Genomic DNA, 14529 nt, shown 5'->3' on the forward strand with positions numbered 1-14529 from the left:
AGAGAGAGAGAGGAGAGCATTCATCCTGTTTGCTGTATCCAAGGCCAGAAGTGGCAGCCCAACAAAGTCGAGCCTGTCAGGATTATCAGCGTCCTTGTTATCACTCTTCCACAAGGAGACAGCCATGCATGAAGTAGTAGCGCTCAGATCACAGAAAACCAAGGATGTCTCCAAGAAGGTCCAGCAGCAAGCCTGACGGACAACAGAAGCTGCGCCCCCAGGACTCTACACCTCACCCGCCAGCGGAATCTCAGGGCTGGTCAGTTGCCTTGGAAACAGTGGAAGCGAAGCTGGACTCCTGCTGCAGATAGGACCTGAGAACCTTGTCCTGAGCAGCCAAGAAAAAGAAAAGCCTGAACCGCCCACATGCAGTCGCTGCTTGCATTCAGCCTTTTCTGAACGTGCTTTACTCTTCAGATAAAACAAATGTGTGTGTTTTAGCCTAAGGAGTGCGGAAAGGAATGGAGTGAAGATTCTCTCGGCGTGGTTCGTTAAGGATCTGCTCTTTCAATGAGTTGCTTTATTGTAATGCTCAAGTGTCTTACTTACTTTGAGCTAATATTCTGTTTGAGTAGTGACTAGTATTTCAAAGTTTGAGATACTCACAAATATTCTCAATGTTTGCAGTTATTTTAGCAGTTACCTCCTTCCTTCTGCACTGGTTTCTCTTTCAACATATCAAATATGCATTTAACAGTGTTTACCTTGCATGTTTTTTGAAAGTGGTTGAGATAAGTTCACTGCTACAAAAAGTTTGAGAAAGAAAAATAAAATCAAAGTAAACATTCTTTGGAGTTTCTATGTCTTATACACGCGTTTCCCCTCGAAATACAGCCTAAATAGGTAGATCAGACCCAGAATAAAGAACTGGACTGAAGCAAAACAAAACATGTGAAAACAAACAACAGAACCCAGGATAGAAATCAACTCAGAGATCCCACTCAAGTCTCCTGCTGCACAAACCAAACGAGCAAGAGACCAAGGAACAGAGCCAGTTCAGTTGGGGGTGATTAGCCATACAAACTTCAGAGCCAATAAACCTGGATTGAGATTTCAAACTTCCTATGTCATGTGGACCTTGCTTCATTACATCATGCCTTGGTGTCCAGATTTATAAATAGGGACATGATAACAAGACCAAGTTCATGACTTTGTTCTGAAAATTAACTGAAAACATTTCCAGAGTAGTGGGATCTATTTGTTTAGCAGTACTAGCTCCTGTCTTGGCATAAGTATTCCATATTCTATCCGGATTCCTGAGGGTGGCTAGAGTAATTCCTCTAAGACTCAGTTTTCTTACTCAAAAATTTCACATGGCTTCTAATGGATGCACTGAAGAAGTCCAAGTTTCTGTGTACAGACTCCTGGTGGTGTCTTTCTGCTCACATGCCATCCTGGGGGTTGCCTTTCAGTGTACCTATTTTCATCCAGCTTTGTTCCTTCTCCAAAATGTATCCTGGACTTCCTTATACCTAGGGCTTTGTTTATACCATTTTGTCCCTTTTTTTGGAGGAAAGAAAAACAAACAAACAAACAAACAAACAAACAAACCACACAAAACAAAATCAAACCAGATTTCATCATCTCTGCTTGTCATGTTCCCCGGATTATGTTGTATAAATTCTAAGATTAGTACTGGATGCAATCTTTCCCTTGTGTGTGCCTGTTTGTTGCTACTTGTACTGTTTTTGTTAATTACTCAACATTATCAAGCCTCAGTATATTGTATTATAGGTACTTGGATTTTTTTTCCAATAAAAGATGAACTTTGAGAGGACATAAATCATAACTTCATTGCCTACCTTGACAATGCTCCCAGTTTCTACAATTCTTTTTAAGGCCCTCCTTTTCACTTCATGGATGTTTATTAGATTATTCTCGTCTCCATACATTAAGCAACTACTGCATTCCTGATGGTTTACATACACTGCTTCCTGTTAGCCTCCCTGATAGTAGATAAACAGCATTTTCAGAGGAACATGAAGTCGGAGAGAGCTTACTAAGCAGAAGGTTTAAGGTCATAACCCTTGTAAATGGCAAGACCAAGTTTCAGACTCAGGTTCATTTATTGCAGACTGCTATGTAGCTCTGTGTACCTCACACACCTTTAAATGCATTAGAAATTCAGACATTAGCACAAGTTTGTACTAGCCTAAGTTAAAGGTTATATTCAAAATGACCCTTACAAATTGTTTGGTGACATTCTAATAAATCTATTAACCCCAGTAACTTTAGAAGTTAAAATATTACTGAACTGGTAGTTTAATTCATGGATCTTGCTTTCTAGTGACTTGCAGGAATACCATTACTTAAACATGCATCCTCTTTGGCTTCTAAAAGAGGATTTTTTTTTTGCATCTTTACTAAAATGAAAAGTGTAAAGATATTTTGATTCCACCATAGAAAAAGGTCACTGGTCTGGTCAGTTCCTTTGCTCTTCTATAAAGATGATATTCATAAGCTGAGAAATGTTTTTATGCAGAGAGCTTGAGTAAAGTACCAGAGCGGGGAAAACCTCTCTGCTCAGTCTGAGTGTCATGAAAGAAGACCCCCTTCTTCTATTGGTACCTTATATTGCCTTTCCCAGGTCTTTCCAGTTTCAAGTTCTTATTTAGGCCTTATGATCTCAAACCTTTGTACTAGACACTTCCTTGGCCAGAATGTTTATCCCAGACCTTCTTCTGACAAAGACATTTTATTTATGCTTTGAGACTAAAATCTTCATAAGAGAGATGCCCTTCAGTATACCTGTTCCTCATGCTGGAATCAGGACCCTCTGAGTCTGTATCACTTTTATCTAAGTTATTGTTAACAGGAAACATACATGTTTGTATCCTTGCTTATCAAATATCATTACTATAATCTCCAGAACATCAGCTGCTATTGATAAAGGCAGTGATTTCTATGTGTTGCATTTCCGATGGAGACATGCTAGTGTCTGGCACTGTAAAGGCTAAATATGGTAGAATGATAGTTCTGGCTAATACTCTAGCCTTCCCTAAAAGGTCATCTGCTCTCTCCCTGATCATGTAGAACCCAGTTCTCCATGATGTAGTGTGCTGAGTCTGCCTGGGAACCCTGTGAGTCTTCTGTACCTCCTACTAGGTTTTCTTACTCCAAGGTGTGGAAGGATCCATTCACACCAAGGCAAATTCTCATGACCTTTCTTTAGGGTGAGCCATGAGCACTGCAACTTGGAATATTTCCACTATGTTCAGTCCCAAAGGTTTAATACATATATGATCTGTGGTTTTGACAATGTGACCAATGGAAGCAATAACAAAAGTGATTCCAAGGAAGTCTCCCTATCCAACATATCTGAAAATAATTGCTATGTAAGGTGAGAAGTAGCTTGGATAAGACCCATTCCTATCCTTCAATTTTCAGCTAGAAGAACAGTGCAGCATGAATAGGAAAAGTGGCTCAACCATATGTGTAACTCTTAACTTCGAGTTACATAGCTTGAATTCAATCTAACACATTAATCCATTGTCTCAGATTTCTGTATTTCTTCCAACATCACCTTTTGTAAATAGAAACAATAGTGCAGCCAATAGATACAGAAGAATATATAACCTCACTCCAGGCAGAGCCAATATTTGTCTTTCTCAGATGAAGGAGTAGAATGATAAGGGGTGATCCTATTTGCAAATGACATATAGGCTGTGTGGGTCCATAATTTGCCCAACCATAGGCTAAGCATGTAGACTGGGCTATCCTTAAACTGTTTTTGAGAAGGGTAAGATCTTCACTGTTATCTTGTAAGAAGAGAGAATAGCCTTTGGAAAAGTGAGCAAATTTCCCCAAGTAAGAATCCAGTGCAGCTAATGGTTTAGTACTTAGTGTCATGCTATTTCCCCCTTAAAGCTGAAAGTATCCAGCCATGCATGAAGCACCCAATAAAATAAGCATCACAGAGTTAAGGGGCTAACATTTCATTGTGGCCTTTTAAAGACCTCTTGCAATTTTTGAACTAGTGAGATTTCAGTTATGAGAAAGCTCTATGTACCTGAATTCTAGATGAGTATGGTATGGTATAAGTCAAAGGGGGATGAGGTTGGCACAGTTTTAAAAACCTATTTGTCGTCCTGCAAAGATAGCTTTGTCAGTAAAATCAGAATTTGATATCAGAATCCATTTTATAGAGGTGTGACATCTGTAATCCCAGTGGTGGCAAGTTAGAAACAGGAAGCTCCTCCCCAGGGTCTTGTTTTCCTGCCTGTTTATGCAAATTGGCAAGATCTGGGCAAGATTAGAGACCATTTTGAAAACCTAAGGTAGACTATGATTGAGAAAAAAGAACTGGTATCTAGCTTTGCACATGTACATCCATGTGCACATATAGTTGCCCCCGTGTATAAACATACAAACATGGCTAGACCCATGTAATCTACATGTAGCTCTGGAGAGCAAATAGTACCTAAAAGCAAGAATTTGAGCAGATTTCAGCTCCAAAAAAGGCTTTATACATGATATATGCTTAAAAAGCTAATAAGCTGAACAAGAGGTTGATGCAAGTCTTCCAGTTTAAATTTCTTTTTTACAATGCAACTTTCAGGAGACTTGCTCAGAGCCTAAAGCAGCAGCGAGGTTATCCTTTGCCTGTCCTCAGAAATAAATGAGCACATTTAATTAAAGATACTCCAATCATTGCAATTCTATCCCTGTATATCCCTATAGTGCAGTTTATTCAAAATCACCAGTTACTGGCAGTAATAAACATTTCTGCTTCCTTTTCAGCTATATATTTTTGGAAGAAAAAAAGGACCATTGCTTTCTTACAAAATGAGGTGAAAAGTTCCACTTTTATGAACTGAGATAGGAAAAAAGGGGATCCTCCAGGGAAATACAAATCCTGTGATTGAATTTTACATATGTCAGAATGGCTACAATCAAAAACACAAGTGACAGTATATGCTCGTGGATTTGGAACCAGGGAAACACTCCACTATTATCAGTGGGAGTGTAAACTTGTACAACCATACTTTGGAAATCAATTTGGAGGTTTCTTGGAAAACTTGGAATAGATCTACCTCAAGACCCAACTATACCACTCCTGGACATAGTCTCAGAAGATGTTTCACCATACCACTTTACCTAGGACCCTTACCTAACTATGTTCATAGCTCCTTTATTCATAATAGCCAAAACTGGAAGCAGCTTAGATGTCCCTCAACCAAAGGATGGATAGAGAAAGTGTGATAAATTAAGACAATGGGATATCACTCATCTATTAAAAACAAGGGCACCATGAAATTTACAGACGAATGGATGGAACTAGAAAATATCATTTTGAGTAAGGTAACCCAAACCAAAAAGACACACATGGTATGTACTTAAATGTGGATACTAACCATAAAGTACAGGAAAACCATTCTATAATCCACAGACCTACAGAAACTAGATAACAAAGTAGGCCAAAGGGACAATGCTTCAATTTTGCTCTAATGGGAAAATAAAATAGATATCAGAGGTAGATGAAGGGAGGGAAATGGGAGAAGGGGTTGGGAGGGGACAGGAGGCAACAAATCTGGGAGGACAGAGGGAAAGAGAACTTGGAGAGCAACTGAAATTGGTGGAGGTGGTGGATCTCTGGGACTAGTCAGAAATGTAGGACAGGGAAATTCCCAGGAATGTATAAGAATGTCCCCAGCTAAGACTCCTAACAACATGGGTTATGGAACCTAAAATGACCACCTTCTGTAACCAGACAAGGCTTCTAATGGAGGGGTGGTGGCACCAATGAACCCACAAAACTTCCTACCCAAAATTTGTTTCCCCCTATAAGACATGTTGGGGTACAGGTAGAACAGAAATTGAGGGAATAGCCAACCAGTAACTGGCAGAACTTGAGACCCATGTCATGAGAAAAAAACAACCCCCTGACACTATCAACACTATTCTGCTAAGCTTGCAGACAGTTATGCCTGGCATAACTGTCCTCTGATATGCTTCACCCATTAGCTAATGGAAAAACATGCAGAGACTCAGAGGCAAACATTAGCCAGAGCTCTGGAAAACATTTGGAATCTAGGGAAGAAGGATTGAAGGACAAGAGAAGTCAAGGATACAACAAGAAAACCTATAGAATCAACTAACTTGAGCCCATAGATATTCACAAAGACTCAAACACCAAGAGAAGGGCATACACAGGACTGATCTAAGTCTCCTACACATATCTAACAGATACTGTAGCTTGGGATATATGTGAGTTCCCTAACCACTAGAGCAGTAAGGGTTGTCTGTGACTCTGTTGCCTGCCTTTGGACCCCTTTCCCCATCTGAACTGCCTTGTCTAGCTTCAATAGGAGAAGATGTGCCTAGTCCTCCTGCAACTTAATATGCCAAGGCAGGTTGATAAACACGGGAGGCTTCCCCTCTCTGAAGAGAAAGGGAGGGGAGTAAGAGAGAGGAACTCAAGAAGAGGAAGGAGAGGACCCTGTAATAGGGATATGAAAGAAAGAAAGAAAGAAAGAAAGAAAGAAAGAAAGAAAGAAAGAAAGAAAGAAAGAAAGAAAGAAAGAAAGAAAAGGAAAGGAAAGAAAAGGAAAGAAAACAAAGGATTCTGTTTTGGGGGGGTTGTTCATTGTTCTTTTTTGTTTTGTTTTGTCCTCCTCAAGGTGGGTATGGCACTAACAAACACAACATAGAAGCAGTAAGGTTTCTCTATATTCTTGTTTCAGAGTCCTAGTTACTTGGACAAAACAAAATCTAAGCATCTCTGAATATGCTCATGATTATGAATTGCTTACTCATTCGTTAAATGTGTGATCAGGATACTACATATGGTGATACGGGTCACAAAAATCGTATCCTTGGTATTTACATAGCTTGCAATCCATTAAAATGAAACTGAAATATCTAAATAATGTGTATAGAGTAACTACTATCCCACAGGTTAGTGAGCTAAGGTGAGCTACTCACACTGAAGTCTCATACAAGCCCTATGAGTAAGTATAAGTATTAATTCCTTCTTATAAGGGTATAAAGTGAAGAACAAAGAGTGTGCTGGGTTATAGTAGGGACCCGCCTGAGGATTTCCCTAGATCTACCTCCAGAGATCTTAAGTTTATATTGTGTCAGTTGCAATTATTTTGTACTTGCAGTCTGAAGCAGCAGGGAGTAGCAGCCTTTATGGGAGCCTAGAAAAAAAAACACCAGAAAAGGGGAGCCGATGGAGGAGTTCATGCCAGTGGAAGAGGGCAGACTAGACCCAAACCCAGATGTACAGAAATAGCTGAAGGTTTTACTGGTTGGGTGGGTGGGTGTATGGCAAGAGTAATTTATATTACATGAGCAGTGGAGAAGAAAATTAGTCTTGCTAGAGAATTTACTCAGAGCCTGAAAAAGCTAATGCAATCCAGACCCCTTGCCTAGGTGTTCTCTGAACGTTATGTCCTCCCACTTATCAGGCACTGACCCATACTGACACATAGAGCATCAATGGATATATACATGATCTACGAGATGCGGGGCTAAGGTTTTTCAGCACATAATTACAAAATGTATTTGATCCTATAAAATAATCTAAAAAAAAATTACACAAGACTTTAAATGAAACATGCATTTCAACATTCTAAAGCTATGGTGGTCCACAATTATGGACCTAGCCCTAGGATAGGGAGGATGCTGGACCTCCAGAGGCCTCTCTGCTTTTGAAGCCCTGTGATTGCGCAGTGAGTGATACAAGGCACTCAGAACAGAAACTGCCAAGCTGTATATGCTCACTGAATGGTGGTTATACATTTTTAACTGTTTATTGAGCCTTCTTATACCCTGAAAGCTATTCTAATTGCTTTATATCATTTATCTCAATTAAACCATACAACTCAATTAGCTAAGCACTAACCCTATTCCCAACTCCTTTGCAGAGAAGAAAGAAAGAGGTATCATTTGTAGAGCTGGAACTCCGAAGAAAACATCTTGTTTATGCAAGCTCATAAGATTTACCATCGTCTCCAACAAAGCCATATGAGAAAAATTTGCAGTGTCACATACAGAGAAACATTAGGTGCTGCTGGCATGATGATTTAATGGGCAAAGTGATTGAAGAACCTACATAAAACGGTACATTTGTAATCTCAGTACTCCTATTGCAAGGTGGAAACAGAAAGAGGAGAAACCCTGGAAGACCATGAATCAGCTATCTTGGCTCAAAGAACAGAAACCTACAGAGAGATCCTGTCTCAAACAAAGTGAAAGACAAGGACTGATATCAGAGGATATTTTATGACCTGTGTTGAAGTATATACAAACATGTAAAACACACAACACAGAGATTAAGTCCCCTCAGTTGCCATCCTCACAGTCCATTTGCATGACTACATCACACCCTCAGTGGAGAGGAAGCAGTCACACTAGGCCAGGTTTTAACAGGTGCCTTGCCTTGAGGAACAAGCATAGTGACAGAGACACACAGAGAATGTCATTTAATGAACCCTTATTACAATGAAGGTAGATGGGAACAATGAACACCATAGCAAGACTAGTGCATTGACAAATGAGAATGAACCTGATTTAAGTGGGAATACACAAATGTAAGTATGGATCAGACTTCCATAGTGATAAACAAGTGCTTGCTGACAGGAGCCTGACATAGCTGTCTTCTGAGAGGCTCTGCCAGAGCCTGAAGAATACAGAGGGATCTTTCTAAATATGAATCTCCAGTCTGTTCACCGGGATTCCAAGTTAGTAGGTCTTATTTTAGTCTGGTGTCTCCATTTTATCACCTGTTAGCACAGGATCTCTATAGGCCACACACTGGCCAAGCACTGCCATAAATTCTGAAATATCCTCAACTATATGAAGAACCCAGACTCCAGGGTGATCTTCCTCCAGGGCCCATCAAACACTAGCAGGGTCACACATTTTGCAAACACAACATGGTTAAGAACAGGTGAGGAGGGGACCTCCCATTAGTTTCTCAAAGTTCTCCTGGAAGTTTTAGTTTTTGTCAGAAAGGAAAATAATTTTTTTTCACTAACTGATTTATTTTACATTTTAATCTGAGCTTCCCCTCCCTCTTCTCCTCTCAGTCCCTCCTTTTCACCCCACTTCTCCTATGCCTTCCTCTCTTTCTCCTCAGAAAAGGGGAAAACCTCCATGGATATCAGCCCACCTTGGCATATCAAGCTATAGTAGGACTGTGTACATCTTCTGATGAGGCTTGATAAGGCCACCCAGTGAGGGGAAAGAGATCCAAAGGCAGACAACAGAATCTGAGGCAGCCCCTGTTGTTGCTATTAGAGGTCCCACATGAGGACAAAGCTGTACATCTGTTACCTCTTTGTAGGAGGCCTAATTCTGTATCGTGCACGCTCTCTGGTTGGTGATTAAGTTTCTGTGAGCTCCTGGGGGCCCAGGTTAGTTTCTTCTGTAGGTTTTCTTGTCACCAACCTCTTTCTTGTCTTTGACCTCTTCCAACCCCAAAGAGAAAAGATTTTTAAGACTTGTTTATAAACTGATGCAAATTTCTTTTTTATACTTAAAGGCATTTAGATCCCTGTATTCGTGACAGATTTAAGTCTCTAATGAGGCTCAGACAGAAACTTCAGTGAAGTAGAGTCCACAGCTTTTTGCTTGGCTCCACACTCTGTCTCCCAGCTTGGGTCTGTCTCTAGTACATTTACACTTTATCTCAGAATGCAATTTGTTAATTGAGGGCCGGTAGTGGTATACAGACACCTTAATATTAGGTCATTCACCATGTACAGCGACTAAATCACAAAGAATGCAAATATTTGGAAGTATGATGCTGATTTAGACAGAGTAGATATTTCTCTTTTAGAACTAATAAAAAAAAAAAAACCAGCAGCCACAGTGACCCTATCCCCATTATCCCTCAAGGGCTAATCTTTATCTAAATCAATACAATAAAACTAACAAAAGTTATCTGATACATAATTCATTTATCATGAACTCAAGTCAGACGAAATAGATGAAACAAGATTATTTATGGTACTGTAAAACCCAGGGACAATTTCTGCAGAGTTTAGCTCTGCCTTAATGGCATTCTGAGTTGCAGATATATATTTTGTCAGATTGTATTTCAAATATTGTCTCTTCTATCCAATTATTCCACATTACAGCTGGCATGCTATCCTTCCACCTAGTAATAGGGTATTAAATGGTTTATTCTTTTATGGTAGCTAAGGAATCCAAATTATGAAAAGTAATATATAACAAACCTCATGACAATTCTTCATATTGCATATGTCTTATTTAATTACTAACAACTCTAACTTAATCACTTGTTAATAAACTCAATTTTCAACAGGAATATTTTCTATAATAACCATGAAATATTATATCAAGCTAAAATTACATTTGAATAATATACATATGTTTATTTGAGAAACAATTACAAGATATGGCATTAGTAAGGCCACACAGAAAAGAAAATGTATAAGCAATGGAAAGAAAACAGACTGGAAGTGTTAATATGGGTGAATTACATGGCATGCTATACAAATGTTATTATACCTAAAGCCAGGCACATAGGAAACCTTTTAGGAAATTCATCAAACCAATTCAGTGGGGGATGATCCCCTGGTTTGTAAATCTAGAGTGCTATTGTAAAGTAAGGTAATGTCACACATTGTTTTTATATTTAATTAATATTTATTTTTTAAAGTTAGCATAAAATCAATGGTTTTCCTTTTAGCACTTTTGAACATATAAGCCATTATATTTTACTATTTCTACATATCACAGACCTCATCTTAAGAAATACAACATTAATTATATAATAACTTCAGGAACATCATAGAACATATTGACACAAGGAATGTGTCTCTTGTGTTCTATATACTCTAGTGTCAAAAATCTCTTCCATGCTTCATCACTCTCTGATTATAGTTCTGAGCTTCCTCATTAGGTCAGAGTCACTTGTGGTATCCTCCATTTTGGGTAAACCAAAGTTAACTAATTAGAGACCTGAGCTACATCTGTGGAATTTCTTCTGTCATATGTTGTTCACTAATGATACTCTAAAGCAGTCACTACCACTACTCACATTAAAGGAATAGGGATTATACAGTTTTTAGAGCATGAGACCATGTTAGCATTCTAGTTAGCAACATATGTTTCTGTTTGAACTGCCATGTGACGTGCCATGTGTTCTACAGTTGTGAAATATAAAGAGATTTTTTTTAAAAAATAATAATGTGCTTTAAATAAAGCAAAACAAGAACATCAGAGAGAATCATTAGGAAGCAGCTTTGTAGCCAATGAGCATTTGGCTCATGGAATTTCCAAGACACAACAGAAATTTGACAACTCCCACAACAGAGGCTGCCAACAACTAGTCATGAGATAGAGAAGAGATTGGTAAACTAAAGGTACCAGTAGCTCAAGCAGACCACCCTGGCACTGGGGTACTCATTGACCAGTGGAAAGAAGACAACATTTTCAAAAAATGGTGCTGGTTCAACTGGCAGGCAGAATGTAGAAGAAGGCAAATTGATCCATTCTTATCTCCTTGTACAAAACTCAAGTCCAAGTGGATCAAGGACCTCCACATAAAACCAGATTCACTGAAACTAATAAAAGAGAAAGTGGGGAAGAGCCTCTAACACATGGGCACAGGGGAAATTTTCCTGAACAGAACACCAATGGCTTATGCTCTAAGATGAAGAATAGACAAATGGAACCTCATAAAATTGCAAAGATTCTGTAAGACAAAGAACACTGTCAATAGGACAAAACAACAACCAACAGATTAGGAAAAGATCTTTACAAAGCCTTCATCCAATAGAGTGCTAATATCCAATACATACAAAGAACTCAAGAAGTTAGACTCTAGAGAAACAAATAAGCCTATTAAAAATGGGGTACAGAGCTAAAAAAAAATTCTCAACTGGGGAATACCAAATGGCTGAGAAGCGCCTAAAGAAATATTCAACATCCTTAGTCATCAGGGAAATGAAAATCAAAACAACCCTGAGATTCCACCTCACCCTGAGATTCCACCTCACACCAGTCAGAATGGCTAAGATCAAAAACTCAGGTGACAGCAGATGCTGGAGAGGATGTGGAAAAAGAGGAACACTCCTCCATTGTTGGTGGGATTGTAAGCTGGTACAACCAGTCTGGAAATCAGTCTAGCAGTTCCTCAGAAAATTGGACATAGTACTACCTGAGGACCCAGCTATAACACTTCTGGGCATATACCCAGAAGATGCTCCAATATATAACAAGGACACATGCTTCACTATGTTCATACTAACCTTATTTATAATAGCCAGAAGCTGGGAAAGAACCCAGATGTTCTTCAACAGAGGAATGGATACAGAAGAAGTGGTACATTTACATTATGGAGTAGTGCTCAGCTATTAAAAACAATGACTTCATAAAATTCTTAGGCAAATGGATGGAATTATAATATATCATTCTGAGTAAGGTAAAAGAAGACACATGGTATGCATTCACTGATATGTGGATATTAGCCCACAAACTCAGAATACCCAAGATACAATTCACAGACCACATGAAGGTCAAGAAGAAGGAAGACAAAAGTGTGGATGCTTCAGTCCTTCTTAGATGGGGGGACAAAATAAGAAGGGAGGAAATACAGAGATAAAGTGTAGAGCAGAGTCTGAAGGAAAGGTCATCCAGAGACTGCCCCGTCTGGCGATCCATCATGTATACAGACATCAAAACCAGACTCTATTGTAGATGCCAAGAAGTGCTTGCTGACGGGGGGCTTGATATGGCTGTCTCCTGAGAGTCTGAGCCAGAGTCTGACAAAGTAGATGTTCATAGTCATCCACTGAGCACAGGGTCCCCAATAGAGCTGTTGGAGAAAGGACTGAAGGAGCTGAACAGGTTTGCAACACATAGGAAGAACAACAATGTCAACCAACCAGACCCCTCCAGAGCTTCCAGGGACTAAACCATCAACCAGAGTGCACATGGAGTGATCCATGGCTCCAGCTGTGTATGTAGCAGAGGATGGCCTTATGGGACATCAATGGGAGGAAAGGCCCTTGGTCCTATGAAGGCTCAATGCCCCAGTATAGGAGAATGCCAGGCCTGGGAGGCAGAAATGGGTGGGTGGGTGTGTGGAGGAACATCCTCATAGAAGCAAGGAGAGGAAGGATGGGATAGCATGTTTCTGGAGGGGAAACTGGGAAAGGGGATAACATTTGAAATGTAAATAAACAAAATATCCAGTAAAATTGAAAAATAAAAGAAAATGGAAGTAGCTCTCTGAAAAAGTTAAAAATAACATTATGTTTAGGACTCTAATACTTCTGGGATCCACCCATTTTTTTCCTGCTCTTGATGTAATAGTCACTGTGATCTAGCTCTGTTGTTACTATAGACATATCACGTCTAATGAGCACCCTTTCTCCATAATTTAAATCCTAGTTGGATGCTTTAGTGGCTCAGTAGCTTTTTATAAATACCACATCCTAGCCTCAGTTATAATACTATAAACTACAGAAAGTAGCCATATTTCAGTTATCATTGCATTGGTAAATAGTCAATATATTCAGGCCACACAAAATATACAATATGCAAATATCGTTATAACTTGTGTTAAATTTCACTGAAGTAGTCATTATGGTTATGTTGATCTCAAAGTATACCTAGAGTCCTGTGCTATGCTTGATCTCAAGCATTTTCTCAAGTGCCTGGTTATATGGTTCTATAAAAGCTTCTTCTCTCAGTCCTGTGCCTGACTCGCTGCATGCATTTGTCAGAGTGATTAGAACATGTCCTTCCATCATTCCAGTTTTCAATCACATCTAACTCACTCTGGGATAAAAATTCAAAAATCACAGAGAATCACAGAATAGCCCTCTTGGCCTTCTGAATGGTTTCTAATCTTATCTTCTGAGTATTACCTGTCATTTAAACATCAGCTTAAATATTTATATTCCTGTGTATAAGCCTTTCTCACAACCAGTATTGCTTTCTTTCAGTGTGTGATATTCTTAACTACTGTCCCTTTAAGATAAATGAATTTGGTTCTCATAATATCCTTTCTATAATACCATGAATTCATAGAAGCAGAAATCACATTTTATATATGTTCTCAATTTTTATGTGCTGGGCATATTATTTGATTAGAAAAAAATTGTACTTATAGATAACCTATAGAAAGAAGAAGACTGGGAGAAATTAGTAACATTTGTCCAAGGGATTAAGGAAGATATAAACATGATAGATGGTTCATTGAATCACCTTATTAGATCCCAAAATCAAAAATTTAAATTTTTATATGAAGCGTTGTTGTCCTAAGAAAGTATAAACCCAAAAGGCATTCATGTCTGCATCCTGGTGTGAGTTTTTTCAGCACTTTTCTGTAAGACAAAGAAGGGCATTTCTCCAGGGCACTTTAATCCTAATGACACTAATGTATAAAAAGGGAAGGATGATATGAGTCAGTTTGTCACCAAGTTCAAAAGGATAATTAATAGAAAAGCCACCTGAATCAGAAAGTTTATTGTATATTAGAGCCAGTAGTGAATATTCTAAAATAATTGTTAATCTACATAATTGTACTTTTTGTTTTAATTTCTA

General features: G+C 38.8%; 1 protein-coding gene across 4 annotated transcripts in view; it reads right to left on the reverse strand.

Moving 5' to 3' along the window:
• Positions 1-14529, reverse strand: part of Kcnip4 (potassium voltage-gated channel interacting protein 4) — a 1067715-nt gene that overhangs the window by 467077 nt on the left and 586109 nt on the right. The gene's annotated exons all lie outside the window — the stretch shown is intronic.

The sequence above is a fragment of the Mastomys coucha genome, unplaced genomic scaffold (assembly GCF_008632895.1).
Source record: "Mastomys coucha isolate ucsf_1 unplaced genomic scaffold, UCSF_Mcou_1 pScaffold22, whole genome shotgun sequence".
Classification (NCBI taxonomy): domain Eukaryota; kingdom Metazoa; phylum Chordata; class Mammalia; order Rodentia; family Muridae; genus Mastomys; species Mastomys coucha.